Here is a 14,225-nt window from a genome sequence, read left to right on the forward strand (position 1 = left end):
TCTTAATTTGTTCATTGTAATATTCATATACAATGAGCTAGTTCATATCTTATTATATAACCTTTTTCCTCAATTTTTCAAATTTCAAAGACTTGTAAAATCAAGCACAAAGTTTTAATAAGATATATAGAATTCCATGTACGATATATATTACTTTTTTTCTTTGTGCACATAGTAAAATGATATTTTAATTCTTTCAGCTTAGGCATCAAACATGTTAGAACTCTATATATAATCTAGAGAAGGGTTCCACTTCCTCTGTTTTTTCATGCCTCTCAGCGCTCTCTCCTCGCTAGCGCAACACCTAGCTCCTCTCTCCCTGGCTTTCATCTTTCCTGAGCTCGCACGAAAACAAGGAACACCTCCAGCCGCCTCCCTTCCCCTTTCAAAGCTCCTTTCCATTTCAAATACAGCAGTAACAGCACAATATTAAAGCTGAACGTATCATGGATTGGTAATAGCTGAATGTTTGTCCCAATTAAATCGAAATTGACAATTAGTGCATAGCTTTTGTAGTAATTATGCAAGTAATATTTCCAGAAATGTTGTGAGTTCCGTTTATTTTTATGTCAAATTGTTGGCTGGTTTGAACAAAGAAGCAGTGGTTCTTTTTAATAGGATGAAATTAGTCATGAAAATTGATCAAGTCTGTAAAAGTTAACGTATCATAGCACTAACAGTGAATGTTGCTTAGTCAGATAGTTGCTCCAATTCTGATCTTATCTGTAGCATTTACTGTCAGACAAAAAAAAAAGTTGCCAGTGTTCATTCCATGGCATTTTAGCCTTGGTTTGGGCTAACATACTCACAATTAATTTGAGAAAGTTGCCATAATCCCAGCAAATGCTTACAATTAATTGATATATATATGTAAGACTCAGATACCAACAAGCCTTGCACAAAACTGCAATGCAGACTTCCTTTCTCAGGATATAGATATTTCCTTTGTTAATGTATTGTACCAGGTTAAAAAGAATGATATGAGTTCAAATGACATCATACGCACATGCCATCCAGGTGGAGTCCAGTGGGACAAACTGGGCTAACATTTCTGTCTTTCATGAAAGCCAGTGCGATGCCTATCCTACATCTGGAACAAATGAAATAGTTATCAAAAGAACAAAGAAAATTTAAATCTGGGTCCAAAGGCACAAATCAATATGCTTATAAACAATTTTGACAGAGCCAACCTAATTTCTTTCACTGCTTCAAATCGTTGTTTTTCTATTGCTATATTGTTTTCTTTCTCTTGTTGTTCTTGAATTATCATGTTCATTTGAAATTCTGTTCAAGGATAAATGTAACATCCTGAAAATTTAAAATATAAAATCATAAGGAGTCAAGTTTTAACTGTAAATGAAAAGAGGAGTTAAGTGTAAAATTTTAAAAAATAAATTATGATTTATTTTTGTAATTAAAAACATAGCATGTCAAAATACAATTTTACGATTTTAAAGTAAATAGATGAACTAAGTATAAATTAAACAATAATTTTTTTTTACTTGAACTATATCTTGTTTTGAATATTATATTAGTAGGCAAATCTTTTTATAAAAATACCAATAGTAATAAGCGGGATATTTATATAAATAAGTAGAATATTTAAATAATTTCTTTGAAAGCATGACATGGAGATACCTGTTGGTCATGGGAAAACTCATTTAGTTAGTCAAATATTTGTATGGTAATAACAATAGTAAATAAGTAGAATAGTTACATAATATATAAATAAATTTCTTTGGAAGCATGACATGGGGACACTTGTTGGTCATGGGACAAGTCATTTTTTTTTACCACCTAACTCCACAAATCCAACGAAGGCCCTACACGATAAAGGGGGTAAGGAGGAAAAAGGTTCTGTTTTATTTAATTCTTGGGGAATCCACTGACTGAAAAGGGGTGGGGGCAAAACTTATATTGGGGATTTGGGGTCCTGGAAATTAACGGGAGGAGGTGATTAGGAGATAATATAGCAAGGAGGAGAAAGAGGGATGAAAGAAGATGGAGCAGTGACCTGACGATAGAGAATAGAGCAACGATATCGCCTTGGTAAATAGATCACGTGTCAGGTGCGGATGTCGAAATTACTCAGTTTTGTTTCATCTCAGATACAAATTCTGTTGAACACTTGTGCATGCATAGCTTGTCATTGCTGATTCGGGTTTATGCTTGCTTTCTTAGAGTTATTTATTAAGTTACTGAGATGCATGTTTGTTACAAGGCATGAGCCTTACCAATATACTGGAGTTGTATAGTAAGCATGTTTAATTCATCATTGTGCTGACCCAATTTTTATATATATATTGTACAAATTTCATCCATGGTATATTATGACGTGATTTGAACCTTGCACTTGTCAGGAATCTTGCTAAAATTTTGTTAGCTTTGCATCAATGGAACCTTAGATAGAAATGTGAATATGCATTGCATTGATTGCACACTTTGATTTGTTTGCATATAGTATGTCTTTTATGTACCCTGGTTAGAAATGAAGACTAAAATTTCTTCATGAACATTGCTGAATTTTTTTTTTATATATAGCTATGCATCAAAGGGAACTTAAATAGAAATATGAATATGACTTGCATTTATAGAACATCTTGATTTTCTTGCATAAGGAATGTCTCGTATGTACTTTGATTGAAATTGAAGCATGAAATTCGGGTAGCGCATAGCTGGGCTGTGTAGGCGCCATATTCGGGTAGCGCGCATAGCTGGGCTGTGTAGGCGCCATTATTCGGGTAGCGCATAGCTGGGCTGTGTAGGTGCCATATTCGGGTAGCGCGCATAGCTGGGCTGTGTAGGCGCCATTATTCGGGTAGCGCATAGCTGGGCTGTGTAGGCACCTTTATTTGAGTACCGCATAGCTGGGCTGTGCATGACCTATGTTTTATATTTGTTGAACATGTAGTGTGTGATGCAGATTGAAAGTTCCAGAAAAGTAATTCATAGAACAATGGTTCTATTCGACTTTGGATAAGTGATAATAAAAAGTATGGTTGAGATAATAAAGTCTTGTATGTAAACATAAACGTATTCTTTAAACTACTAGAACTGAACCTATGTGGTCTTGTGAAAAACCTAACCTTGGCATATTGTTGTGTTAAGTGTATAATAGTTGACTAATCTTTATTGTGATTGTTTCATTTGATTGTCAAATATTTTTATTACATTATTGTTGTACTTGATGTGGTTTTCATTTTGCTTGGTTGGATCTAAGGATCTCACGACAGAAACTAAATACTGCACTGTGAGGTTTAAATCTCTCATCTGTCCACTTTGTGGATTTCAGGTTTTAGGAGCAAAGTGTAGCAGTATCGGGACTAGACGGCAAGAGCATTGGCTGCCACATTGTATAGATTTCGGTATAGTCTTTACATATATGTATGTGTTAGTTATACAGTCATTTTGTTAGTGCTTGCTGCACTTGGATACTTCTCATTTAGTTTGCCTTTTGTTCAGATTTGCACGAGAAGTTTCTTTAGTAAATATTGAAAAGACTGTAAACTTATATATATATGTGTGTGTTGTTTTCAACATGTGTATGATATTTATGTTGAAAGACTATATTGAATATTGGCAGCGTTGAGCATTGGTATTGCCATAACCTTAAGTACTATTGTGCCTTGTGACATCTAGTTGGGTGTGCTGTTGTGACTCACTTGACCTAGGTGCCACGGCAAGTTGTCGATTATTTGGGTTGTGACAATAAATGTGACTGGGTATTTGCCATATTGTTTTCTTTATTTACATGGAAAGAATACTGACATTTTCTTTTATCATGTATGGCAAGAACATCCAACATTTCATATGATAACGAAGTATAAATTTTCTGAGTTCTAAGTATTAAATGTTTAAACCAAGGTTAAGTCGTGAATGTAGTTGTTGTCACTAGTACGAACTAGTGACAACAAGTACCAGCTTAAAAATTCAGGTAATTTTTAGCATATTCAACAAAAATAATCAAGAAAGTTATCAAATACAAAAGAAAATTTCAAATTAGCAGATCTCAAATTGCTTCATCTCTAATTCGTCTAACTTGTAGAGAAGTTGTTAGTTTTCATCATGGAGGGGAGCTGGGGGGAGTGGCAGGGGGGGAGCGCCAGGGGGACGCGGGTTGGGATGTGATGGGGAAGGAAAGAGCAAAGACAGAGAGGCGCGATTTGGAGGTGAATTGGAGACGATTTGGAGAGAGATGAAGAGAGAGGGAAACTGGAGATGAATTGGAAAGAAAAGAGCGCAGGTTAGTTTTTTAAGCCGGTCCGTTTATCAAGTTTGTTAATGAACGATTTAGATTTGGAGGTCCAATGTAGGCATGAAAAATGGAGGCAGCGAAACCCTCCACTATATACAATGCAAAGTGTTTAGGAAGAATAATGAAGGTAGAATCAGTGCGCGCACAAGGTATTTGTAGTAATAAAATGAAATTTTATCCTCCACAGAAAGCAGATTGATCTCATATCACAGACATATAGGCACAAAAGAACATTAAGAGTATATATGGAACAAAAGATTAATCCCAGAAAAATTGATCTCATATCTCAAAAGATTAATCCCAGAAAAAAAAAATATATATGGAACAAAAACAGTATTGATGTTAAGCGCAGACATATAGGCAAGTGTAAAACTAATGTCCTTGCCCCATCAGCTACTTAAGGCAATAATTACCTAAATATTTGTTCAGTTTTCTATAACAAGTTTATATCAGTGAATATGTCAAATAATGGACATCAGAAATGCCTGTAGAAAATTAATTAACTTATATTTTAACACTTGTTGATTCAAAGACTTTTAATAAACTTTTAAGAAGCATATTATCTGCTGAAATTTCAACTTCATCTCCACTAATAGATATCTAATATTAAAATGACATTCCTAAGCATAACATTAACCAAACTTCAAGTCACCACATGTCCACATGCAACACTTTTTAAGTTTAGATTCTAAATTGTAAGTTTGCTGAAAATGACTTTCTTCAAGTCTGCTGAAAATGACATTCCCAATTAATTGTAAGTTCAGATTCTAAATTTCAAAGCCAAAACATATGCCCTCCAATCAAGAAGGAAGATCTAGGACCCCCTTAATTACCTAAATAAAAACCTTTTGAAGCTTGATGCTTCTTAGCCATTTCATTGACATAAGCTACAAATTCATTAAGAGTATTATCAGAGCTTCCACCATCACTAACTGCAACTTTTGCTAATTCTTTCCATTTTGCTGCATTCTCCCTAATCTGGCATCCTCTTTCTCCATCCATAACCTCCTCAACACATCTCATAATCTCATCCCTTCGTATGAGCCCTTCTTCACCGACCTTAGCTCTAACACCAGTACCCCACATCTCCTCTATCAACTTTGCATTAGTCGGTTGATCGGTCCGTTGTGGCATAACCAGCATCGGCACGCCAAAACTTATTGCCTCTAAGGTCGAGTTCCAACCACAGTGTGTGAGGAAACATCCAATTGCTTCATTTGCTAGCACTTTCAGTTGTGGGCTCCACGTCACTACGAGACCCTTCTCTCCTGGATTTTTGATTCAATCTAGAGAACACAATCCTCCCAAGAAATCCCTTCCCTCCCTCAATTTTATTTATCAGAAAGATTAATTTTACAAGGTTTTTCTTCTGTTTTCTATATCCTATACATTCCGCCTCTACCTCTATTTATTTCTGTTTTTCTCCTTATCTATATTTAGAAATTATAATACAATAAATACAATACAATCAATCACAGGCCTATTACAGCTTAGCTAATATTACATACGAATTTTGAAGATTTCCTTCCTGCTTACATCTTTCCTTGTTTGTTGTGACAGCTTGTTGTGACAACTTGTAAATCCGACACCCTCCCTCAAGTTGGCACATACATATCCTTCATTCCTAGCTTATTAACTGTTTCACTGAAAATTCTACTTACTACAGGTTTAGTTAATATATCTGCAAGTTGTTCATTTGATCGCACAAACGGCAAAGATATAACTTTAGTCTCTAACTTCTCTTTAACGAAATGCCTGTCAATTTCAACATGCTTCATTCGATCATGCTGCACCGGGTTATGGGCAATATCTATAGATGCCTTGTTATCACAAAATAATTTCATTTCGGATTCTGGCTCGAATCCTAGTTCAGTTAGGAATCCTTTTATCCATAGGAGTTCGCAAATTGCTTTCACCATCCCTCTGAATTCCGATTCTGCACTTGACAGAGACACCACATTTTGTTTCTTCGATCTCCATGTGACCAAGTTTCCCCCCACAAATGTGAAATAACCTGCCGTTGATCTTCGGTCCATAGCACATCCTGCCCAGTCTGCATCACTGTATGCAGATACTTGAAGATGTGAATTTCTTCTAAACACTATACCTTTCCCGGGTGTGCCCTTCAAATATCTGAGAATTCTCATTACTGCTTCTAGATGTTCTTCCTTGGGGAAGTGCATGAATTGGCTCACTACGCTTACGGCATACGCAATGTCAGGTCTTGTGTGAGCCAAGTAAATCAACTTACCCACAAGTCTCTGATATCTGTCTACATTGGTGGGTGTATGATCCGTGTAGGCTTCTAACTTCAAGTTTGGAATCATTGGTGTATCAACCGGCTTGCACTCTAGCATTCCTGTTTCACATAAAAGATCAAGTATATATTTTCTTTGTGACAAATATATTCCTTCTTTATCCCGGGTTACCTCTATCCCCAGAAAGTATTTTAACCCACCCAAATTTTTCATCTCAAATTCTTTGCACAACCTTTCCTCTAATTCTCGTATTCCATCTTGATCACTTCCTGTTATTATTATGTCATCAACATAAATTATAAGAACAACAATTTTTTTATCGCTCTTCTTGTAGAACATTGTGTGGTCTGAATTGCTTTGGGTATAGCCGTATCCCCTCATGGCCTGACTAAACCGCCCGAACCATGCCCGTGGTGATTGCTTTAACCCATACAGCGCCTTCTTCAGTTTACATACTTTACCCGCCATGTTCGGTGGTTGGTACCCTGGCGGCATCTCCATGTAGATATCTTCCTCTAGTTCACCATGTAGGAACGCATTTTTCACATCAAACTGGTGCAGTGGCCATTCTAAATTTGCTGCAATAGATAGAATGACTCTAACAGAGTTCAACTTAGCAACAGGAGAAAAAGTTTCTTGAAAATCAATTCCGTATGTTTGTGTGTATCCTTTTGCAACCAATCTCGCTTTATACCTTTCTATTTTTCCTTGTGCATTATACTTTATTGTATATACCCACTTACATCCTACAGTTTTTTTGCCATTAGGTACATTGGTGATTTCCCATGTATTGTTTTTATTTAGTGCATTCATTTCTATGTCCATTGCATTCTTCCATTTCGGGTCTGTTATGGCCTCTTCTAGTTTTGTTGGGACTGTTATTGATGATATTTGGTTTACAAAACCCTTCAGTGGTTCGCTTAAGTGATTGGTTGTTGTATATTTTGCAATTGGGTATCTTTCTGTGCTTGAACCGTCTTCAGGTACATACCTTTTTGGTGGTTTCCCTCTATTTGTTCTTGGTGGTAATATAAATCTTTGTTCAAAGAAACTTACCTCATATGGAGAGCCAGGCCGTGTTGGATCATCGGCGGGTTGTATTATCATTTCTTCTTGGTTTTCAATAATGGTGCCGTGTGTCTCCAAGTGATTTATTTCACTGTCGTTATTTATGTCCTGGTTTCTTTCCTCTTCAGAATTATTTTGTTCTTGATTTATTTCACTTTCATTATTTAAGTCCTGGTTGCTTTCCTCTTCGGAATTATTTTGTTCTTGGTAAGTTTGATATAATACAGGGGTAGAAAAATCTAAAGAAGCATGATATCTTGTGAAATCTAAAAAGTCAAAATTCAATTCCTCCTCAGATATATTTACCTTCTCCCCCTGAATTGGATTTTGTGGAAGTTTAAAATACGGTTCATGTTCTATAAAATCTACATCCATGGTGATAAAAAATTTCCGTGTATTTGGACTATAACATTTATATCCTTTTTGATTTTGACCCATGCCTAAAAAAATACATTTTTCCGCTCGTGGTTCAAGTTTTGATCGGTATTGTTTTTGAAGATGAACGTATGCTATACACCCAAAAATTTTTGGAGGTAAATTTAAAATCGAATTAATTTTTAGGTGTGCAGAAAAAACTTGTAATGGTGTTTTAAAATAATTGACTTGTGTTGGCATGCGGTTCATGAGGTATATAGCAAATGTAATTGCGTTATCCCAAAAAATATTTGGTACATTTCTTTCAATTAAAAGAGATCTCGTAATTTCAAGTATATGCCTATTTTTTCGTTCTGCAACACCATTTTGTTGAGGCGTTCCTACACATGATGTCTCATGTACTATGCCGTTATTTTGAAGTATTTCTTGCACTTCTCTATTCATATATTCTGTTCCATTATCGCTTCTGATTACTTTGATATTTTTCTCAAATTGCGTTCTGATCATAGTTAAAAATATTCTAAATATGTCTTTTACCTGTTCTTTGGTTTTTAATAAATACAACCATGTTAATCTTGAAAAATCATCAACAAATATTATATACCATCGATAACCAGCTTTTGAAATTATTGGGGATGGTCCCCATACGTCAGTATGAATTAAATCAAATGGAGCTAATGCCTTAGTATTACTTAGCGGATAATTAGACCGGTGACTTTTTGCCTTAATACATGTCTCACAAAAAATTCTCTCACAATTGTAATTAAATAACTGAGGACAAAGTTTTTTCATGTACCCTAGCGATGGATGACCTAATCTTTTGTGCCATAATAAAGTTTCACTTTCTCTCTCCCTCGAGTCAGTACTGAGTAATGCTTCGCCTGTCTTCAAACCATCAAGATAATACAACCCGCCTCTCCTAGTACCACGGCCCAAAATTTCCCTGGTTTTGATATCCTGAAACACACAGTGATTAGGAAATATGTTGACCATGCAATTTAATTCCCTTGTCAATTGGCCGACTGATACTAGTTTAGAGGATAAAGATGGTACAACTAATGTATTCTGGAGTGTCAAGTTTGGACATAATTTTACATCCCCTGCTGTACTGACAGGATAGCATATACCATTTGCATTAACAATACCAGTTTTTCTAGGTGTTTTGAAATTAATGAGGTCATTTCTATCAAATGTCATATGGTCTGTAGCCCCTGTATCTAGTACCCATTCATTATCATTTTTCCATGTAATACTATTACCTGTACCTTCTTGATATGCTGCATAGGCACTGGCCGAATTTAAAATATTTGAATTTGTCTCACCATCAATATTCTGGATATCTACATGGTTCGGACTCCAAATTTTATTTGGTTTAAATATTGCACTGATATTAAGTTCTTTTCCAGGGTCTGTTTTAAAAACATGCTCATTTTTAGTAACATCAATTGGCCACAGAACATTATTTGGTTTATTCTCAAGGGCTGAATTAAAAATTACCCTCTCCTTTCTTCCCAAATTATGGTCCGAACAAAAAAACTTACCTGCTGATGAGATGGGGTCCGATCCATTACCAGCACCATTATCGGCACCTTGTCTCTTGTCAGCTCCACTGCTGCTCGCCTCCAAACGGTGTGTACCAGGTGGTTCGGCTGGAACCTGGTACCACGTGCCCGCGCCCAGGTGGCTGGCTGGTGGCCCCGCGCCCAGGTAGCTGGTTGGTGGCCCCGCGCCAAGTGGACCCGTGCCAGCGCCTCCAGCGCCTCCAGGACCCGTGCCAGCACCCGGGTGATTGATTTGTGGTGCGTGGGCCAGATCTGTTCGGGCCACAGAAGCATGGCCTTTTCCCGACCAATTCCCCTTCTCCTTGCGCCGGTCTTTGAACCAATCCGGGTATCCCACCAATTTGAAGCACTGATCCTTTGTGTGCTTTGTCATACCACAATGAGTACATTTTAAATGAGATTTATCAATACCTTTGTGTCCCTTTGAGTACATGGCAGCAGAGAGCTGGGGTTCGGCCTCAACACCTGTGTGCATCACAACCTGCCGAGTGGCTTCCTTCCTTACCCGAGCAAAGGCTTGTTCAAGGGAAGGAAACGGGGTCATTTGCAGCACGCTGGCCCGTTCGTTGTCGAATTTATCGTCAAGCCCATCCAAGAAAGAGTACACTCTTGATTCTTGTAAAAATTTTGCAAACCTTTCTATATCGGTTGTGCACTCCATTGGATTTGGACGTCGGAAGTCTATTTCTAACCATAGGTCCTGAAGGTCATTATAATACTCTTCTACAGACCTACCGGCTTGTTTGGTTTTGGTCACCTTTTTGTTTAAATCGTATACCTGAGCGGAATCACTTCCGTCATAGAAGGTTGTGGCTATTGCGTCCCACACCTCCTTAGCCGTGGGATATCTCAGAAACTTGCCGTAGAGGTTCTTGTCGAGTGAGTTGCATATCCACCCTTTGACCACGGTATCTTCAATGTCCCACCGTGGGAACAGTGGATCACTTTCAGCTGGAGGTGCCGCCGTGATATGCTTCAATTTCTCGCGAGCTTTAAGGCACATGCGGATGGATTGAGACCATAATGGATAATTCTTTCCATCGAGTTTTATGGGTATTAGGTTTGTATGCAAGGTTGGTTCATGAACTGGGGCTTGTGGTGGTGTATTACTTGGCTGTTGCATAGCCAGTAATTGATTTTGCTGCAAGGTGATTAGTTGTGTTAATTTCTCAATGAGAGTATTGGTTTCGGCCATGGTGCTGTTACCAGAGTCGTTTCTGGCAGCGGTTTTGTTTGGAAGAGAAGACTAGCGAGATCTTACCAAGGCTCTGATACCATGATTCAATCTAGAGAACACAATCCTCCCAAGAAATCCCTTCCCTCCCTCAATTTTATTTATCAGAAAGATTAATTTTACAAGGTTTTTCTTCTGTTTTCTATATCCTATACATTCCGCCTCTACCTCTATTTATTTCTGTTTTTCTCCTTATCTATATTTAGAAATTATAATACAATAAATACAATACAATCAATCACAGGCCTATTACAGCTTAGCTAATATTACATACGAATTTTGAAGATTTCCTTCCTGCTTACATCTTTCCTTGTTTGTTGTGACAGCTTGTTGTGACAACTTGTAAATCCGACAATTTTCAACAAAACCTTTTGGAAGTGTCTTCTGTTCAGCTGCTCTCACAACCCACAAGAAGTACTTTCCACTGGCTTTGAGACTTTCAGCTAATTCTTCCATTTGCTTGTTTGATAAGGAAGCGAAACTACCGAAAGAGACATACACAACCGATTTAGCAGGTTTTGCATTAAGCCATTTCATGCACGTATCATCCTCCGGTTTCAAAAGGCTCATGCCGTATGCATTTCCGCACCCATCGTCCCTTGGTAAAAATGGCACACACGGGCCGATGGCTCTTGCATGAAAGTAGTCCTTCAGTACAGTCATCGACTTCAAATTGGAAAAGTTTATTTAATTATAATGAGAATTTATTGAAGGTGTAAGTATTAAATTAATATTTGATAATAAAATATACCCAATGAAGCATGCACATGATGTTTTTCATTTTAACAAACTTCAGATCGAAATGGTTACGTGAACACATACTATCTGCAATGTTTCTATAATTCTATTCTTTGATTTATAAAGAGATATGCACAAAGGTAAAACCAGACAGCTGTTGATGTTGTTTTATCAGATGAATATAAGAGGAATGTTGCATGTGACAAAATTTCTTTCTATTTTTGCTGGATTTACTAAATCACCTAAGAGGAATGATTTTTATTGTCCGATGCATTTCCAACTCATGATCATTCATGAACCACTTAGAGCGCCCCTTGGTTAGCCTAGCTAGTTACATCAAGCACAAACTCAAATATGCACCTTGCAGAACCATGTATTAATTTTAAGTTTATTCAGAGTTAATTTTATGGACAATAAGCACGTGATCATACGGAGTCCTGTATTTGGTGGTGGTTGACCCGTAGGCAAAAAGTATTCCGTATGACTGTTATCGCTTCTCGACATAATCTTAGTCACAACATGCATTTGCAACATATGTTGCATGGCAGTTCTGTCCTTGTTAGTACCGGTGAATAAATATGCAGATGGTACAACACTGAAATCTCAATTCACATAAAAATGAACTTCTATTTCTACATGCAAACATTTTAAATTAGGAAAAATTGGTTATTTGTCACTCCAAAATCTTCAAATTGTAAAAATGTCATCCCGAAATTTGAAATAGTAAAAATGTCACTCCAAACTTTATTAATTTGTAATTTTGCCACTCCAAATAATTAATGACTAAAATACTCTCTCTTCTTCTCTTCCTCTTCTTCTCCTGCCATGGCAAAAGGCTGATTCTTGTCTGTTTGTTGTTTTTCTCATCATATATAAAATTCATCACTTCAATTTGACTAATTAATAAAAAATAAATGAGTAGTTGGAAGCTTGCAATTGGTATTTATGGTTCCCTCGTGCCTCCTCTGTGCATTTCCAATTAGATTGAATTAAAATTTGGAGTGATGAATTTTATATTATTAACTTGAATCAAACAGATAATTCACACGTTAGAAAATTTAGCACTATTTCTTTTGGCTTGATTTAACACAGCACATTAGTTCCAATTTGTATTCATCTTGGTTGTCTTTGTTAGTTTATTTTGTACCTGATATTTGAAAAATATACTTCACTGTAGGAAGAGTAGACCAAGTAATTGTTGCATTTATTGCCCATTTGCTTAACTATGCATTTCTTCCTAGAACAGTGAGACGCGTAAGGTATGAATAAGAACACTGATGTGGAAAACAACAAACAGACAAGAATCGGCCTTTTACCATGGCAAGAGAAGAAGAGGAGGCTGGAGAAGAAGAAGAGGAGAAGAAGAAGGGAGGATATATATTTTAGTCATTAATTATTTGGAGTGATAAAATTACAAATTAATGAAGTTTGGAGTGGCATTTTTACAATTTCAAATTTCAGAATAGTATTTTTACAATTTGAAAGTTTTGGAGTGACAAATAACCAATTTTCCCTTTAAATTAAATTAAGTACGATATATAGCGATTCAGATTGTTACCTCTGACTCCAATTCATCAAAAGAGTTGAATAAAACCCAGTCATCTTTTGTACCATTGAATTGATTCAGAGCAAATGCAGCAAGAGTCGCATCTGATCCATCCTTAAATGCAAAAGATGGAAAATCTGCACGCACCATCGATGGTAGCCCGAACAACTCTACTCTTATTCCCGGCTCTGGCACATGAAGGAGCCCTTTGTTAATCTGATGATAAATGGCACTTACAGCACAAGATTGTGTCGAGAAGCCGATGCTAGGTAGTCCGACAGACTGTGCTACTTTATCACCCCATGGTAAGATTGTATCAAAGACCATGCACGTGAAAGGCTCGGTTGAGTGATTGTATTTTTCAATAAGTTCTGCTAAGGCCTTTGAACCAACAACCTCAAGTGAGTCAATATAAGCCAAAAGGTTTGGAGATGATTGGAGCCCGCCTTCATCATAGCCATCGGAGATGGAGGCAATGGAGACGTTGCCGATCTGAGCTTTAATAGAGTTGGTAATGTATGAGGTGGTAACTAAAGTGACCTTTGAACCCTTGGAAGCCAGATCCTTAGCAAACTGCAACATGGGGTTAAGGGTGTCAATGGGTACGATACGGGGAGGGTGGAACCATTTTCATACCCATACCCACTAAGAATTAATCTTACTCATACCCTACCCATACCCGTTAAGAATTTGTCTTATCCTACCCTACCCATACCACAACAAGAATGAGACACTTTTCGCGAGGATAAAAAATGACTTTTTGCGACGGACTACTCTCATTATTCAGTTTTTTTCTTTTTGCGACGGACGACCGTCGTAAAAACGTTTTTTCTCTCGCAAAAAGTGTCTACTTTGTTGTAGTGTACCCGTTATGATTAACGGGTAACGAAACGGTAGTGGACGAATAACGAAAATACCAATATAATGGTTCGGACAGCATATGGTCAATTTTGTCATTTGTTACATTCTTTCTTCTAACATTTCATTCCATCTCATTCAATTATTAAATATATATATTCACAGTTGAGAAAGCTGACATGTAATGCAAAATTCAGACGCTAACACCTGAGCTGACATTAATGGATTACTTATTTAGATCAAACAATACATTATTGTCAGAAAATAAGGTGAGGATATATTTTCTTTGAAACATGAAATATTTCCATTTGTAGAATTGAGAAAAATGCAA

The 14,225-nt window shown here is 36.9% G+C and overlaps 1 pseudogene; it reads right to left on the reverse strand.

Annotated features, from left to right (window-relative positions):
• Positions 1-996: 996 nt before the first annotated feature.
• On the reverse strand, positions 997-13,636 carry LOC144544044 (indole-3-acetate beta-glucosyltransferase-like; annotated as a pseudogene).
• Between the last annotated feature and the right edge of the window lie 589 nt (positions 13,637-14,225).

This window comes from Carex rostrata, chromosome 26 (genome assembly GCF_964058835.1).
Source record: "Carex rostrata chromosome 26, lpCarRost1.2, whole genome shotgun sequence".
In the NCBI taxonomy this organism is placed as follows: domain Eukaryota; kingdom Viridiplantae; phylum Streptophyta; class Magnoliopsida; order Poales; family Cyperaceae; genus Carex; species Carex rostrata.